This window comes from Ammospiza caudacuta, chromosome 1 (genome assembly GCF_027887145.1).
Source record: "Ammospiza caudacuta isolate bAmmCau1 chromosome 1, bAmmCau1.pri, whole genome shotgun sequence".
NCBI lineage: Eukaryota > Metazoa > Chordata > Aves > Passeriformes > Passerellidae > Ammospiza > Ammospiza caudacuta.
In genome coordinates, this window is record NC_080593.1 from 44,557,705 (window position 1) to 44,573,462 (window position 15,758).

The window sequence follows — 15,758 nt, forward strand, 5'->3', positions numbered from 1 at the left end:
AATATCCATGTCATGTATTTTAAAATACTGTCTGAGGACTCATAAAATATTATTAGATGCTCCCCAAGTGGGCAAAGGCAGGGAGGTAAGGTGGTCACATGTTTTTGCCGCATCACATTTTCAGACAGCAGGCACAAGAATTATGAGATCCCCTTCTGTACCAAGACAGTTCAATTTAGAATAAACAGAAAATTTCTACAGACATAGAGAAGGTTCTCCAGCCCAAGTAGCTAATGAGGTATATCAGGAAGGAATATGACCTACAAAAGCTGACTAAAATAGAGCTAAAAATGCCAGGACAAAGCTGCCCTCTGTGCAGAGACTTCAGCAGAGTTTGGGGTCTCCTTTGCTTTGGCACCACTGAAATTTTCATTGGGAAAGGAAGGGGTGGGCTTTCCCTGTGTAGTACTTCTTGGGGGATGTGAAAAGGGGAGGCTCAGGGAGAAAACTACAGCCCCATGTGCCCAGCACATCTGACTGCTGGTGTCTGCATCTGGTGTTTGCTTCTCCACCGAGGATCCTTCCTCCAAACTAAAAAGACTCTGATGAAATTAATTTTATCAAGACATAAGCATGACATGAAAGTAATTTTCAATGTGTTCATTTCACATACTCTTGAGAAATTTTTCCCTGTTTGGTCATGACTCTATCCTTCCCTGCCAAGCTGTTGGAGAGCATGGCCAAAGCAAGCAAAGGGCAGTCAGGCAATTTCCCAAAGCTTATCAATACAATTTTCCTATGAAGCTTCATCTGACTTTGTAATGAACAGGTATAACAAGGCAGTCTATATTTTTCAAACATAATTTTCTCCTTCTCTTGACTTTTTTTGGCAGAATCATGAATAAACTGGCAGACCAGCAGGACCACATGATACCATGAAGAGAAGCTTACAGGTCCTCTATTGCCAACTGTTTAGTAAGTAAATATGAATTTTTTATTCTGTAGGAAAGAAACTATTCAAATCCTTATGTAAGACAGTAATATTTATGCAGGGCACAATTCAGGGAAGTATTTAACCATGTGTCTTGCTTCAGGTACCTGGAGGAACCATATGAAAGTTAAATTATCCTGTTGTCTGAGATATTTAGAGATGTATTAAAAATGAGTCGAAGGATCAGCTGATTCTGCAGAATTTTGTACAAGAATTGATTTGCTGTGTCTTGCAAGTGAGGCAATTATCACCCTCAGAAAAATGAAATGAAGATTCAGAGGATTGTGGCTGGAAGAAATAACGCAACATTTTTTGGAAGAGGGGTCCATCCCACTTGGCATTTCTGGTGGTTGCCACTCAATAAAAGATGTGTGAGTGAGGAAAAGTCTAGGCTCACACAGACCTAAATTCTATGCCACTTCCTGAGATGACAAGTTTCTTTCTTTTTCTAAGTTTTGGCTTTCAAAAGAGTCCATCCAATGTGAAAGTCCAGCAAAAGCATCAGGTGGAATTTAGACTGTGTGGATAGGGCCTGGTCCCCCATTCGTGGAAGTAAGGGGAAGTTTTATTTGTAAAACAGCACTGACATTGTTGGGGCAATTTTATAAACTGACAATTCTCAGTGCAAACATCAAGCAACAATTTTTATTCAAAATTGTGGAGATTAAATAAAGTAGGACTAGACGAAATATAAATATAACCACTTGCTGTCATGTTTTACAAGGGAAATAGCTAATTTCCAATAAAAATGAAAAAAAAAAAACCAAAACAGGTTTTTTAATGTTGTCACTTCAATTTGGCAGAATGTTTCACTTCAATATACATATTTTCATAGACAATTTTGTATGAATTTCCCTTATTCTGACCAAAGCAAGAGAAAAACCAGAAAATCATGCTTAGTGTGCTTGGAATGAGCAATGGAAGGACTGTCATTTTATTGGATGTATGAAAATTAAATCTAAAGAATATTTTGTGGGCTGTTACAGAAATCTGGTTGCTATCATATCTTCGCTTTGCTCATGATCATCAGTGGATAGAGTGATTTCGTTTTGCTTTGCTGTTTTGGTTGATGTTCTTACTCCTATGTACAGCTTCTCCTGTGGCACAGGGGAAACAGAGGTGTGTCCTCATGACATTAGAGGGGAGGCTCCAGAGGTGCACCCAAGGTTATTTTACTTGAGAATAAATCCGGGCCAGATGTGCCTGCATGACCTGCCCAGCAGCATGATTTTGGCCCCCTCAGATTTGCTGCCTGGCTGGAGTGCAATGTAGGAAGAGCTCCTCAAGGAGAATTTTAACCAGGAAGCTACTCAGAGTAGTGGGGGCTCTGGTATTTTTACCACAGCTAAGGACCCAGAATACATCGTTGCATTTTGCCATGTTGAAATGTGGTTTAACCCTAAAACTAACTTGGTTTCTGGACCAACATTAGGTTCATTGGAAAGAAAATATGAAGCAGAACTGTGTAAATACATTTCTATCAACATGTAGGGAAAAGAAGGAAGGTATACTGTTAAATCAAGCTATCACAGTGTTGAGTCTTTCTGTAACTATTTTTATTTTTTTTAATACCATACTTCCCTGCTTGGCAACATTCGCCTCTGTTATCCCTGCTGCTTTAAACTGTAGTTTTCAGGGTCATATGTTGACAAGATACGTGGCAAGTAGAGGAACATTGAATATAAAGAGGGAAAAACCGAGAAAACTGTATATATGTGTATGCACACACATACATATGTAGTATGACTGTGCAGCAATATTGTCAACTCTCGTAATTTGAAAATACGGATTCTGAACTTACTACTTCTGATGACAGGAGAAAAACTGCTATATTTCTCTGAGTTCAGCAAAAACTTGTAATAAATGTAGTTTCCATTAACAAATGCGGCAGCAACTATACCTATATCAGAAGTATTTTGGGCATCTGGAATGAATGTTTTCACTGGTTGGTTTATAAAAAGCCAATAGCAAGTTATAATAATTTCTAGATAATTTCTATTATCTCAGCTTGCTTTTAGATGCACTGAGGTGTGTTACCTAGGCTCACTTTTCCCCCAGTTACATCACAGTGCTATAAACAACCTCCAAGAGAGTGCATTCTGTCCAAGGAAGAGGAAATTACTTTAATGTGTTTCCTGTGACTGTTCTTTATGGTATAAAAAGGGCCTGCAGCATGGTCTTATTTGTTTCATTTGGACAAAAGAGGAAAATTGCTGCTATTATACAGCTGAAGAAAAAGCAAACTTTCAGAGAAATTATCCAAAGAGGATATTCTACTTTGGGCTGATTCACCAATGTCTTCCTCCTGCCTGCCTTCCTCATCTGCAACTGCAACAAGTGGGTCTGTGGTGCTGCCTCGATAATGTGGCAATGTTTTCATCTTGTCTGCTGTGGCATGAGTGAGTGATTGAGGTTCAGCTTGTAGACAGAAGGGATCTATGTATGCATTCTTGCAAATAGGAGCATAGGGCATGCATAAACACAGAAAACCTAGGATAGCTGGAACAAAGTGTTGGTGGGTTTTGTAGAAACAATGATCAGCTGGAGAGATGAGACTCTGCGTGTGCTTGTGGATGTGCCTGTGACAATGAAATGTTGGAAGAAGCAGTTTCACCTCCAAACTGGTGTGTTGTTATGACTCTTGCCACATTTTGCTTGAGTCCCAGCTGTGCTACTGGGCCAGTAGTGGCTACACTCATGTGTGAATTCTTTTCCACCTCTGTTCATTTGTGCTGTGTTCAGCTGTGTTTGTGCAGTGTCTGAGACAGTAGGATTCTGTACTCTAGAGGGCTTCTTGGCTTTGGGGCTGGAAGAAAAGGCTTTTGTAGATATTGGTTTGATTTTCAAACAGTGGGATTTGTTAGCTGCATTTTTAAAATCAGACCCATATAAAAATAAGATTTTGCTTGTAACATGTCTGGGCTTTTTGGTGAATTTCACATGAGTTATGTAAGCATTCTATTGCCATCCATACTCTTTTGCTTTCCAAAAAGAGCACATTCCATCCATTCATGCTGATCAAGAATAGCATGTGAAAATGGCACTAGCAACAGCTGCTCTTTTGAATAGAGTTGTAGCTGGCTTGAATCTGATCCCAGCTGTCAAGGGGTAGAGTCTGTGAAAATTGTAGCACTGCACTTGGCCCAGGAGAGGGGCTCCAGGCGATGCTACTTTACCTCTAGTCATTCACAATTTATGAATAAGTAATTAAACATGTGATGTAAGGCTATGAAGAAGTAGTGCTTTCATACTGTATCTTCAAAGATTCTATTTAATCTGAAATTTCTTAAGACATTTAAAAAAAAAACCCTCAAAAAAAGATTGAAACAAAAAATTTGGTAGTTGTTTCCTAGTAAGAGCTCTTTGAAGTCACTAGCTAGTTTGAGTTGATGAGGACCAATTAAAGCAAAACATGTGTCCACAATTTGCTGCCATTTGTTCTAGGCACATCTTTATGGATGAAGTTTGTTGCCTCTGTAATGATGAAGATGCAAATGTCTTTCCCATGAGGCTGAGCAATCTCTGTTTTTTATAAAGACCTAATGTGATGATTTAAGCCCTACAGCATGAGCCACAATATGTCTGCATTTTCTGTAGTAAAGCATGCACATCATAATTTGCCGTTCATGCACTGTTTACTCAGGGCTTCTAAGTTGCATATAAGCTAGAGAAAAATGTGGGGACAGGTAACTGGTAGAGCTTTTGGTGCACAACCTCTATAAGCAACTTTCTTCCTCAGACATTTATTTTCCTGAAAAAATGCAAGGACTTTTATTTCTTGTTTACTTACAGCACTAGGGTCTGTGTGAGGGCCTGTCACACCACAGCATCTGAAATAAATGGCCATCTGAGTGCTTCTTCATGTCATTATCACTTAGTGTGTTCCCAAGTATCACTCTTTCATCTCAGAAGCCTGGCACGATGCCCAGTAATATCAATCGAAGGAGTTTCCTATTTACAAGTACCATTCTCTGTAGTAAAATGAGCAAAAATGGCTGTGTGTAGCTGTGCCTTGCACACAGGCTGTCACAAGTCTTGTATCCTCTTGCTGTGGATGCAACTTGCCTTCCCCAGTGATAACTGGCAGCCTGGCTGCCTCTCAGTCAAGTCTTTGCAGTGAAGTTCACCCTGTAGAAAGGGTTAGCACAGGCCTGCACTCCATTCCAGTCTGAAGCAAATCCATCTTGCTCATCCCTCTTCTCATAAATATTTGATAAGCAATGTGAGTTTGTAAAATTCCTGTATTAGAGAAGACCCAGTCCTAAGTGCCTTCTGAAAGGTGTTGAGCTGCCTCCTAATGCCTCTTGCCTCTGGTAGGAACCCACACCCACCAGCTTTTCTTTCTATTGCTGAGCTCTGTCTGTGAATAATTACGTGTTATTAATAAGATGGTATGCACTGATGGCTCGTTATACAATTACACATGGCTCATTTAGTGCAAGTGAAGAGGCATGGTAACAGTACAGGAAAGACTGCTGCCAGATGCAGGGGAATAACTGTTCTCTGCCCAGAGCAGTAGATGAGATGTGAAGAAATAGATTTATGGAGCAGGTAGCTTGACATTAGGCGTCAGGCAAAAATGCTTTATCAGGTTAAGGTATTGAAACTCTCGAACAGGCTAGTCAGGAGGATTTAAGTCTGCCACTGAAACACCAAATGGAAAAAAGCCCCATCTCTCAGGGGAGACAAAGGTCATCTAGATGATTTCTAAAGCTCCCATCAGACCCTCTGTTGCTGTGACCACTAGGTACTGTATCCTTAGTGCAAATGAGCCTGCTCGCTTCCACAGAGAGCTCTCAGCTTGCACTAGCCATGTATAATTAATCCATTCACTAGAGATGCACAGCTGACAAGGGCTTAAAAGTACTGGGGATCACTTGATACACATCAGCAGAGAGTGTCTTCCTGTCATTCACAAGGACCCACAGAGAGAAAAGAAAAAAGCATTTTTGTTGTGCTCTGTTAGATTGGCAGGTATTAGCTTGAGCAGAGACAGCAGCGGGGAGTGGTTATCCAGCAAAACAGATTCCATCTGGTTTGCTTAAAAATTAGAAAGGTAAACAGCCTCTGGCTATGCAGTGTATGATGTACAAAGCTTTTTGGGATACTCACTGGGCTGAGGCATTTGTGTTTGAGAGTCACGTGGCTTGGTAACAGCCTGCCCATCGGGCAGCTCGCAGCAAGCAGTCCCTCAACACTTTCTTTTCCCAGAATTCAATTAAAGGTTGTTGCTTCAGCTTCTCAGCAAAAACTGCCTTCTTGAAAAAAGCTGCAACCTTCCATTTTGCGATCCTGTCCTGAAAAACAGACCTTATTAAAGGGAACTTTAAAAGCAAAGCAATGCACCTCATAAAGAAACTAAATAGAATTTACATTTTCTTATCAGATGTAGGCTCCAGTGTCCTTGATGTGCCCTTTAGTGAGATTTCAGCTTAAACACACACATACAAGAGGGAGGGTTCCTGCTTGCTGCCTGAATAAGCAAAACTGTGAATCAGGTGGCTCTCGCCATTCCAAAACTGAGATTGGTCCCATGAATAGCTTGCAGTATTTATTTTAAATTTGCTGGTTCCATGAGCTGTACCCTTAAAGGCATTACAGTTTGGTAGGATTTCACAGATAGTGTGAACTCTTTAACAAGTTTGAGGTACATCTGTGGGGTGGGGATCTTCTGCCTTGTTTTGCCAAGAGTGGATAAAAATTCAGGACATAGCAACACAAACAACTAACATACTGTGTAAATTTCTCCTCTTTTCTTGAAGATTTGCTCAAAGACACAGAAAAATGTGGAATAGGCCTGGGGCTGTAGAATATCAAGTCATAGTTTAGGTCCTTGACACTGAATTTGGGATAAAAATCCAACAGCCATTATTATATTTGCTCTTTGTATTTGCAAACAAGCTATTCATGCCTTTGCATATATCATTTGATAGTCTGAGTATGTTCTTGTTATTAAGCACCTTCAATTTTATGCCTATACTGGTGCTATTTGCACTAGAGCCCTGTAGATTTTTCAAAATTAATGAGCATGGATTCTTCACAGTGTTTATATTCATCAAGCATTCACACACCAGTTGTGTGACATTCTGGTAACAATGTCCATGATTAGTATGCCAGAAAACCAAGAGATATTAAGTAAATACATATAAATATGTATGCTTAGCCAAATTTGAAAATGCTGCAAGGATTTGGTTTTAAAATTCCTTACCACCTTGTTAAAACAATAATCTGATCTAAACCCGCAGTATTACTTCCATCTTATGTTTTGAATTATTTGTGTTTTAGACCTGAAGTGATCCCCATTGTATGACACCATATCTGTCTAATCCGTTTTAGATTCAGTGCTGTTTGCCTAAAGCCCTGAGAGAGATGTTTTAGAGTGAGAGTGAATAGGCAGGAGTACAAATGTGACTTTCCTCTATTTTCCCTTTCAAAAGTCTATTCATCCATCTCTAACAGAAATGAAACTTCAGGAATACTTAACAGCCTGTGCAAATTCATGTGTGTGTTTTGAGACCCAGTGTCAAGTGGAGAAAGAAATGTTGCTGTTGTGCAGGCCTAGCAACCATGAAATATCAGTCCTATTGAGTTCAATGGCAAAACTCCCATTGACATTAGTAGAATTGGGATTTTATTCCCAGCCTTCATGTTCCCAGCTTCATTGCTTCGACATGTTGCAATATAAAACAAAAATATCCTGTCATACATTTATTTCTTTCCCCGAAGCCTTCTTTTCTTCCTGACTGTGCCTAAGAAACATTGTTATGGTTTTTGACAATATTACAATCAAGGCCTAATTCAGCAGAGATGGTTAAATATGTAAATTGAGTTGTTACCCCAGCCAGACTGCTCCTACAGCAGCCACTAGCCTTGGGCTTGAATTGCCATTGAACTATGTTCCAACAATTTGAAATAAGAAAATTTATATGTCACTGGTGTCTCCTGTCTGTGAATTATCCAATGCCTGTGACAGTGTTCCTGTGGGAAAGACAGAAAAATTGCTGTTAGGTACTCTGTTACACTGTTATGTGATATTCCCCATGTGAGAGCTGCCCTGCACAAGGATTTGAACCACTGGTATCAGTACCAAAGCAATATTTAGACCCCTGTGTTAAGGTGCTGAAACTTTTATACGTTAAAAGTGTCTTGCAATGCCTTTGAACTTTTCTCCCTCCAGCCACCCCGTGGCATGCTATGTTCCGCTATTTTTGAGCAGGAAAGACCTAACTGTCGATGTTATGGCAGCTTTCATTGCTCAGTTGTGTGTCCATTGTAGCTCGTAGCAGGCTGTGTAAATAATTTACCTGTAAAACCAGGCTCGTTGCAGGCAGTAGAAACAGTTTAGAAGAAATACACATACACTAAAGTGTAATCTAATTCAGCAGCATGTGATGGGCATTATCCCTGTCCCTCGTCTAATAGAAAATATATGGATGTCCTCTGTGGATCTACAAAAATTCTCCGAAGAACTTGACCATGTACCAAAACTTAAGCACATTTGACTCAATGGAAGACTTCAAAACTCCGCCTGTGAAAAAACTTGCTGTGAATCATTATCCAAGTTAGCCTTTGGAACAAAGCCTTTGCTTCTAGAAGCAGTGCATCCATCTGGTCTTTATTTGAAGACAGGCATCTACAAAATTTCCTTGACCAATCAAGGCCCTGTACATAATTGGTATGAATGTATTGTTTTGTAGTACGTTATTGGTTTAAACTGTGCGTATCCTCTAATGTCTGAAACCTCAAGGGCAGGATGTACTCCCAAGGTCTGGGAAAAGCCACAGTCTCCTTTCACATGATGTTATTCCCCATATTATTTTTGGATGAGAGGAAGATGTTCGTTATATGTCCTACACAAGATGTTTGAAAAGTGATCTTAGCAGGAAAAATACCCCACCCCTGCTCTGGTAACTTAAAGCCGTCCCTCTGCTGGGTTCACAAAAGGTTCTGGAAATGAGGAGAAAAATTTTATAACAGGTCACAGCCTTTCAGCTGGAGAAGGCAAGGGAACCACAACAGTGAGGCCATATTTCCTTGGGGTTGAGGTGCTGGGCCTCCACTGTGGCTGGTGTGTATCTCATAATGTGCATCACGAGTGCCCAGGAGGATCCACCACTTCAGGTTTTGGAGGAATAGTGCAGTGTAGCCTGGCCAGCTTTCCCATTTCTGAGCTATTCCTATTTCTCAAGACCAGGCTCCTGGTAACATGCAGAGCCAAGGACAGGATTTCTGGAGCCAGGTTTTCCATATCAGCACATGCTTAATAACTGATTTTGGCACTCAGTGAGTTTTCCTAAGTACCTAAGCAGATTAACCTGCTTTCTTCCTAGTGGCTGGAGCAGGAAACTTCTGCAGGTGGCTTGAAGAAGTGCATGAGGCACTTCTCTCTAATACAGAGTGCCAAGATATTTTGGAAAATCTAATCCCTTTCCCTCAAATTTAAGGGAGAAGGCTTTGTTTCAAAACTGTGTAACACTATGCAGAGCATAAATATTTTGCCTCAGTATTATATGAGTAATATTCATTGCTTGCTAAGACCAAGTGATAAGGAAGCGGGAAAAACAAAAAAGGAAGGCACGTTGAAGGAAGTAAAACAGTGTAGGTGGGTAGAGAGATGGCTATATATTCCTCATAATAAATATATTCATAATAAAGTAAATATATCCATTTGTTATTGCAGGTTTAATTGCAATATTTAGGTATATTTCACATAACCATTTGAAACACTTTTGCTGATTGGATTTATTGTGTGCCTATTCTGTATTCATTGGACTGTTTTCCATAACTCTCTACTGCAGCAACATGTAAATATCCTTCTAGCCACAGCCATCATCAGTAGAAATGTGTGTCCTATGGTAGAGTAAAGCTTGCTCTGCATAGAAACCTAAAATATTGCTTAGAGCAAAATGTTCAGACCACACAACAAACTCTGTCTCATGAGGTTAACCCATAGACCTTCCTTATTGCTAGAAAAGGAACCAGCAAGTCTCTGTCATCCCTGAGGAATATTGGTCTTAAATAAGTTGACGACCACTGCCATCAGTTGTTATGAGTCATTGCAGGAGACCCTGAAAGAGTTGGAAATTTTTGTGCACTCTTAGGTGACTTCACATCACATTTTATTGTGACTTTCAGAGTGAACCAGTGAGTATTATGGACAGTACTTTGATGTAAAACTGTAAAAAGCAGCATGATTTCTGGCCACAGTATAAATCCATTTTGTAAAACCCATAGCTTTGTTGCTGCTGGAATTCCCATGCAGACAGCCTGTGAGGGATGCTCAGCTTTCTAATCCAAAGTTTCTCATTCTTTATGCATTTGGAAAAGGCACTGCTTCCTTAAGTTAGCATTGCATGGGAAGGATGATGACTTTGCACTGTCTTCTAAAGCATTGGATTTCACTGGCTCCTGTAGAGGCTACAAATTCATTAGGCTATTGCAGCTTTTTATTGCTGAGGGCATTAACAATTAACATACAAACACCACAATGAAGATGTCAAAGAGAGGAAAGTAAAGATAACAAACAAGGAGAGAACCTGATAAATTAATAACAGCATGCTTGCAGGGCAAAACACTTGTATTTGTATAGACAGATTAAGTTTTGCCTTACAGCACAGGGAGAGAAAAAAAGGAGCTTAAAATCCTGTGAGCTTTCAGCCTTGTCTTGGAGGTAAAATGGATCAATTATCTCCCATTTTTTGTTGTTCACCTCAACAGTGCTGGGGTTTGACGCTATTTTTTCCTTAGAGAACCTGGCCATTTCACCTAGTTCAAAGATGTTTTGTTGTGCCATTTCAGGAAGGAAGAGCTGTTTTTCTGATCAAGGTTCTGTACATGCCTGAAAGCCCCACGTTAAATCCCTGCCCCGGGACCTACTTCTTAATGCTGAGGTTGTGAAGCATAAAGTTAATCACATTACAGTCTGTACTGCACAGAGGTGCCCTGAAAGTTATTAAGGATGAAGCTTGTGCTGGAGAAAGGGCAATAGGTGCTTAGGGAAAGAGAATCCTCCAAGGCTGATTCCCAGGAGCAGACAAGGAGGATGTGCAGGAATGGAGTAGTGTTTACAGCTTATTAGGAATGGACAGTAGCAGCTCTTTTTTTTTTTTTTTTTTTTCTTTTTTTCATGCTAACTTAAGGGCAATCCCTTATGGGAGAGATCATCTACAAGATAGGAGTTATAGAACCCTGGGCCTCAGCAATGCTCGCTGCAGTGCATCTGTTCTTGCCCTTGGGACATTTATGACTGGGGCCATTTGTTTCAAAGTCACCACTGAGCATGTATGTGACTGACAGGGAATCAGATATAAATCCTCTAGCCTCTGAGGTGGAAGGGAATGAACTGGAGACAGGATAAGGCAGAGAATGTTTAGTGTGCATTGTCAAAGAAAGGGCTCCTACAGGAAAAAGAAAGGTGGTCTTTCCTTGTAGTTTACAGAGGTGCAGAAAACCTGGGGTGAGTGGGGTGCTGTGTACATAGGCTTGACTAGTGCTTCTTCCTAGGAAAATTTGTTTCAGAAAGGAAAAGCTGTTGTAAAGAAAACTCTTGGTCTGAATTGTTGAGAACATCTCGTAATGCTCCTAGCTATAAGCTTCTCTCAGTTCCAGGGCACCTGACTTCACCAGTATTTTCCAACATGAAAACAATCCCTCTTTCTTGCAGAAGGTGGTGACACCATTTAATGACTTCTGCTGTTCCCTGCTTCTAGCACTTCAGTTCTACTAGAGCAACATGCCTTTTCCACAGTGGTTTTCACTGCTGCATCAAAATTTTCAGTTTCATTCCCCTGGTTCAGAGCCTCTGTGGCAACCTAGAGCTGCACAGCACAGCTCAGCACAGCAGCCTGTGCTTCTGTGGACCATGGGCTGGCTGTGCTCCAGAGCAGCCCCATCACAGAAAGAACAGCTTGAGGGTTACAGTCAATTAGCATAAATTGCTAAAGGCCCAAAATATGTTGCAGAGCCAGTGTGAATTGTTAAGCTTCAAAATATTCCCTTTTTCTTGAGTCTTTTCTCTCGCTTCTTTTTTCTCTGCTGACTCTGTGGAGGAGAAAAAGCTTAGAGCCCATTTTTGTCATTCTCAGAGGAGGGATGTAGCTGATACAGCTGGAAGACTAGGGCCAAAAGCACGTCCTAATATCCAGGAGACCTTGGGCTGTTGTTTTTGTCACTGAATTTCTCAGTATCTCCTGTTCCTGCATGTCTTATCTATTGAACTGTAAGCATTTGAGCCTAGGGGTTGACAGTATTTGGATGTGTTATACACTGCTGAGCATACTTTTGGCTCTTATTTAGTAATTATAACAATTAATAAGAAATACCATATGGCTAAAAATATTGTAACTCTCAAAAGAATTCTTGGGCCATTTATTTTTTGTGCATGTGAGTGTGTGCCTCATTTAAGCCAATTATTTTTGTATTAACAGGCATTGGTTATGCCATCCTTCTGCTTTTATTTTTAGCAATATTCAGATTATTACAAGATGTGTGAAGAGCAAATGAAAAAAAGAAATCAGTTTCCTAGTACTTGTCTTCTAAAATTAAATTTTCTGGTTGAATAATACTACATTTAATCCTCGAAGGGATGTGTCCCTCAAGGGGAACATTCTCTGCACCCTCAGGTGCCTGCTGTCAAAATGTCAGAGGATGGGAGATGAATCCAAATGAATTAATGAATCCAAATCCTTGTCTGGAAATCAGATGGTGTTTGATTATGGCTTTACCATCTTTAACTACAAATGTGAAATTTATGGGCTAGAGACATGTTACTCTCAAAATTCTATTCCCAGGTTGTGTTCTGCATTTCATAAAATGCAACAAAATGTGATAGAGTCCCTCTTACTCCCCATCTTGTCAGTTACGGGAGACTGGAAAATCTCAGTCTTCACTGTTTCAAGATGAAATTTTTAGGTCTAGCAGAGATGATCCTTTTTAGCATGGCATAGACAAGTGTAAAGCCTCTTTTTTCCTATGGATTGAAGGGATTCAAGCTTTGTATCCATGGAGGAACAGAGATTGCACATGGTCCTGGAGTATCTCCAGATTGCTTCTGTGTGTCCCACTTTTTGGATTGGAGGCCTGTTGTCACAGGCTGTGTCAAAAGCTTCTGTTCCTGTTCAGTGATATTTTGACAGCAGGGTGTTGTTACTGAGCCCATGATCTGGTGCAAAGGATGCATCCATGTGTGTTTGCACTGGGCAGCAGCATCCAGAAGGGAACAGGAAACACAGACCAAGGACTTGGGGCACCATGGTACTTAGATCATCATAGTGGAAGATTTTTAAAGTAATGAATGAGCTTATAAAAGTGTATTTCTTTAAAATTCAGCTGTGAGTAGAATATGATGTTTATTGCTGTTAAGAATAGGGACTAATGTAATGTGCCCATTTCACTGATAATTTCAGAACTATTTCTTATGTTTAAATATTAAGTAGAAATTATTGAAAAGCTTTGACTACTGCCTTTTTGAGAGCAAAAGCACTGGTAAGTATATTTTTAAAGTGTGATCTGATATGCTGAGGGGGAACTCAGGGGAGAGATGTGCAGAAGAATGCAGGTTTGTCTTAGTGGGTTTTTTTTTAAACAGCTAGGAGATTATTTTGTGAAGTAAAGTTGTTTTGTGGTGGCAGATGTATAAAGACATTGGTTGTTTCAATGTCAGGTGTCACTGGCAGATGAATAACAAGACTGTGTGAAGAACTGCAGTTGGATCAGCAAGGCTGATTCCTACCAGTAGAGAGCTTCTGGAGATTACAGTATAGCATGGAGAATTTATTGAGGTGATTTTCCACAGTGCTTGTGAGCACATTGCATCCATACTGTGTCTCAACTAGTTTAGAGTGGTTCTCAATGCCTACAAATGTATTATTAATGTTACTTTGGAAAGCAATATGTTTTTGAATAGTTTCAATGTCCTTCATATTCATGGATTTTGAACATAACTGTAAAATTCACAGTAAATCTTCTGCTGTTGAAACAAATAAATTTTGGGAAAACATAAAAAATACCTTAAAAAATTACATTTGATAAAAAATAGTCAGCCTTTCTGCTGCCAAGAGTGACTAACAACCAGAAATGGAAATTTCCATAAAAGAGACTTCTGAAAGGAACAAAGGGGGAAAACTGAATATTCTGGTTTTGCCTGTAGGGCAGTTTTCTTGTTTTGGAAGCCTCCGTCAGTAGGTGTGCTTGGTAGCGAAGACAGGTGGAGAAAAGCTACAAAAAGGAAACAGATGAAGCACTGTTTTATGTTAAGTACTCTGTTTTCCTCTTCATCCATAAGTTCTTGTGCTATGAGGGAACCAAAAAAGACTTGTTAGAGGAGGAGACCAAGAACTTTTTTTTCTTTTTTTTTACAATCAGCAATAAGACAGTCATGTGAGAAAAGGCTCTTTGGTCCGTGTGGTTTCCTCTGTCATGGTATCAGAGAGGGTGAGTTCTTCTCTCTGCTTTACCGTATCAAGCAGTTCCTCAGCAGTAGCCCTTACACTCACAAGATCTACTAGCTGATCATTGCTGGCATTGCCTCCTGCCCAGGCTTGCAGTTCCATATTTTTTGTTGCTCAGCATCTACAGCCAGGGATGAGTTGCCAAAGAAGTAATTCCTTTACAGCCACCAAAGAACAACCCCTACCTAGATTTTTTTACTGCATCATTTCTGAATGGACCTTGTGAAGTGCAGAGAAGGGAGTCTGGCAGAGCTGTCCCTTTTGGAAACTGCCCTGGAGGACAGTTGTGTGGGCAAGGGTAGCTCCCCCAGCAAGAGTTTTAGGAAGGGGAAGATTGCTCTCAGATCAGTGTGGCTCTGCACCTCAAAGCTGTAGTGAGAGAGAAAATGAAGCTGTTCCAGCAGGCCGGTCATCTCTGGCTGATCTTCCCCAGCAAAACCTCTTTTGCACAGTGCATCTGTGCAAGAGTAGGAAACAGTCATGAATTTGGCAGTGAGAAAATTTTGCCTTATGAAGTTATTAGCTGCAATGGCTTCATTTGACAGCCCTGAAATACACAAGACACCGAACTGAGAGTGTCTCAGTTTTGCAGAATTCAAAACTGCTGGCTTTGCACTGAGTCATGGCGGGACACTGTGGTAGCCTCTGGTAAATGAGCTTCAGGAATTTACATCCTTATGCTTGCTTTCATAAGCCAATATATATGTGTGCAGAGGCAGTATTTTTTGTGCAGGTAAGATAGGATGCCAATAGTGTTATGTTTATCATTATATAAGATCAAAAATGCATTCATTTATAATATGCATTCCAATCTCAAGACCCTGTTAATTTCAATGAATTTCAGGGTCTGATTTGAGGGGCAGTGTTTTAACGAAGACATAAATCACCAGTCATAAGCACGTCTTGCTATTTTCATATGTAAAATCAGTAGCTGTATTAAAGGTTCACTGATATTCATAGTGCTTTTGGTCACTCTTGAAGATGTATTTTTCTGACAGGTCTGGGACTTTGTCATTTAGGATAAACTGTGAGAATAATGGACTCAGAACTGTATGTGTCTGGGGGAGAGGTATCTCATAGTCTACTGAATTTGTCACATATTTCAGTGTTTTAAAATATCAATTTATTTTTATTCCATTTTCTAATCTATTTGTCCATTGTTCAACATAAGAGAATTTCAGCCTGTATACATGCATTAAGCACATCTCCTACCGTGTGGTTCACTCATCAGGCTCTGTAGATTGTTAAGGTTATGCCTCTAGGGCAAGTCTGGATGTGAACTGCACCAATCTTGCTCTTTCTTCCCCTTCTCCTACCCCATTTTCATTTGCAGAGGGCCTTGGCACTGCTGGTTGTCATAGGAATGTGGTAGGATTGTT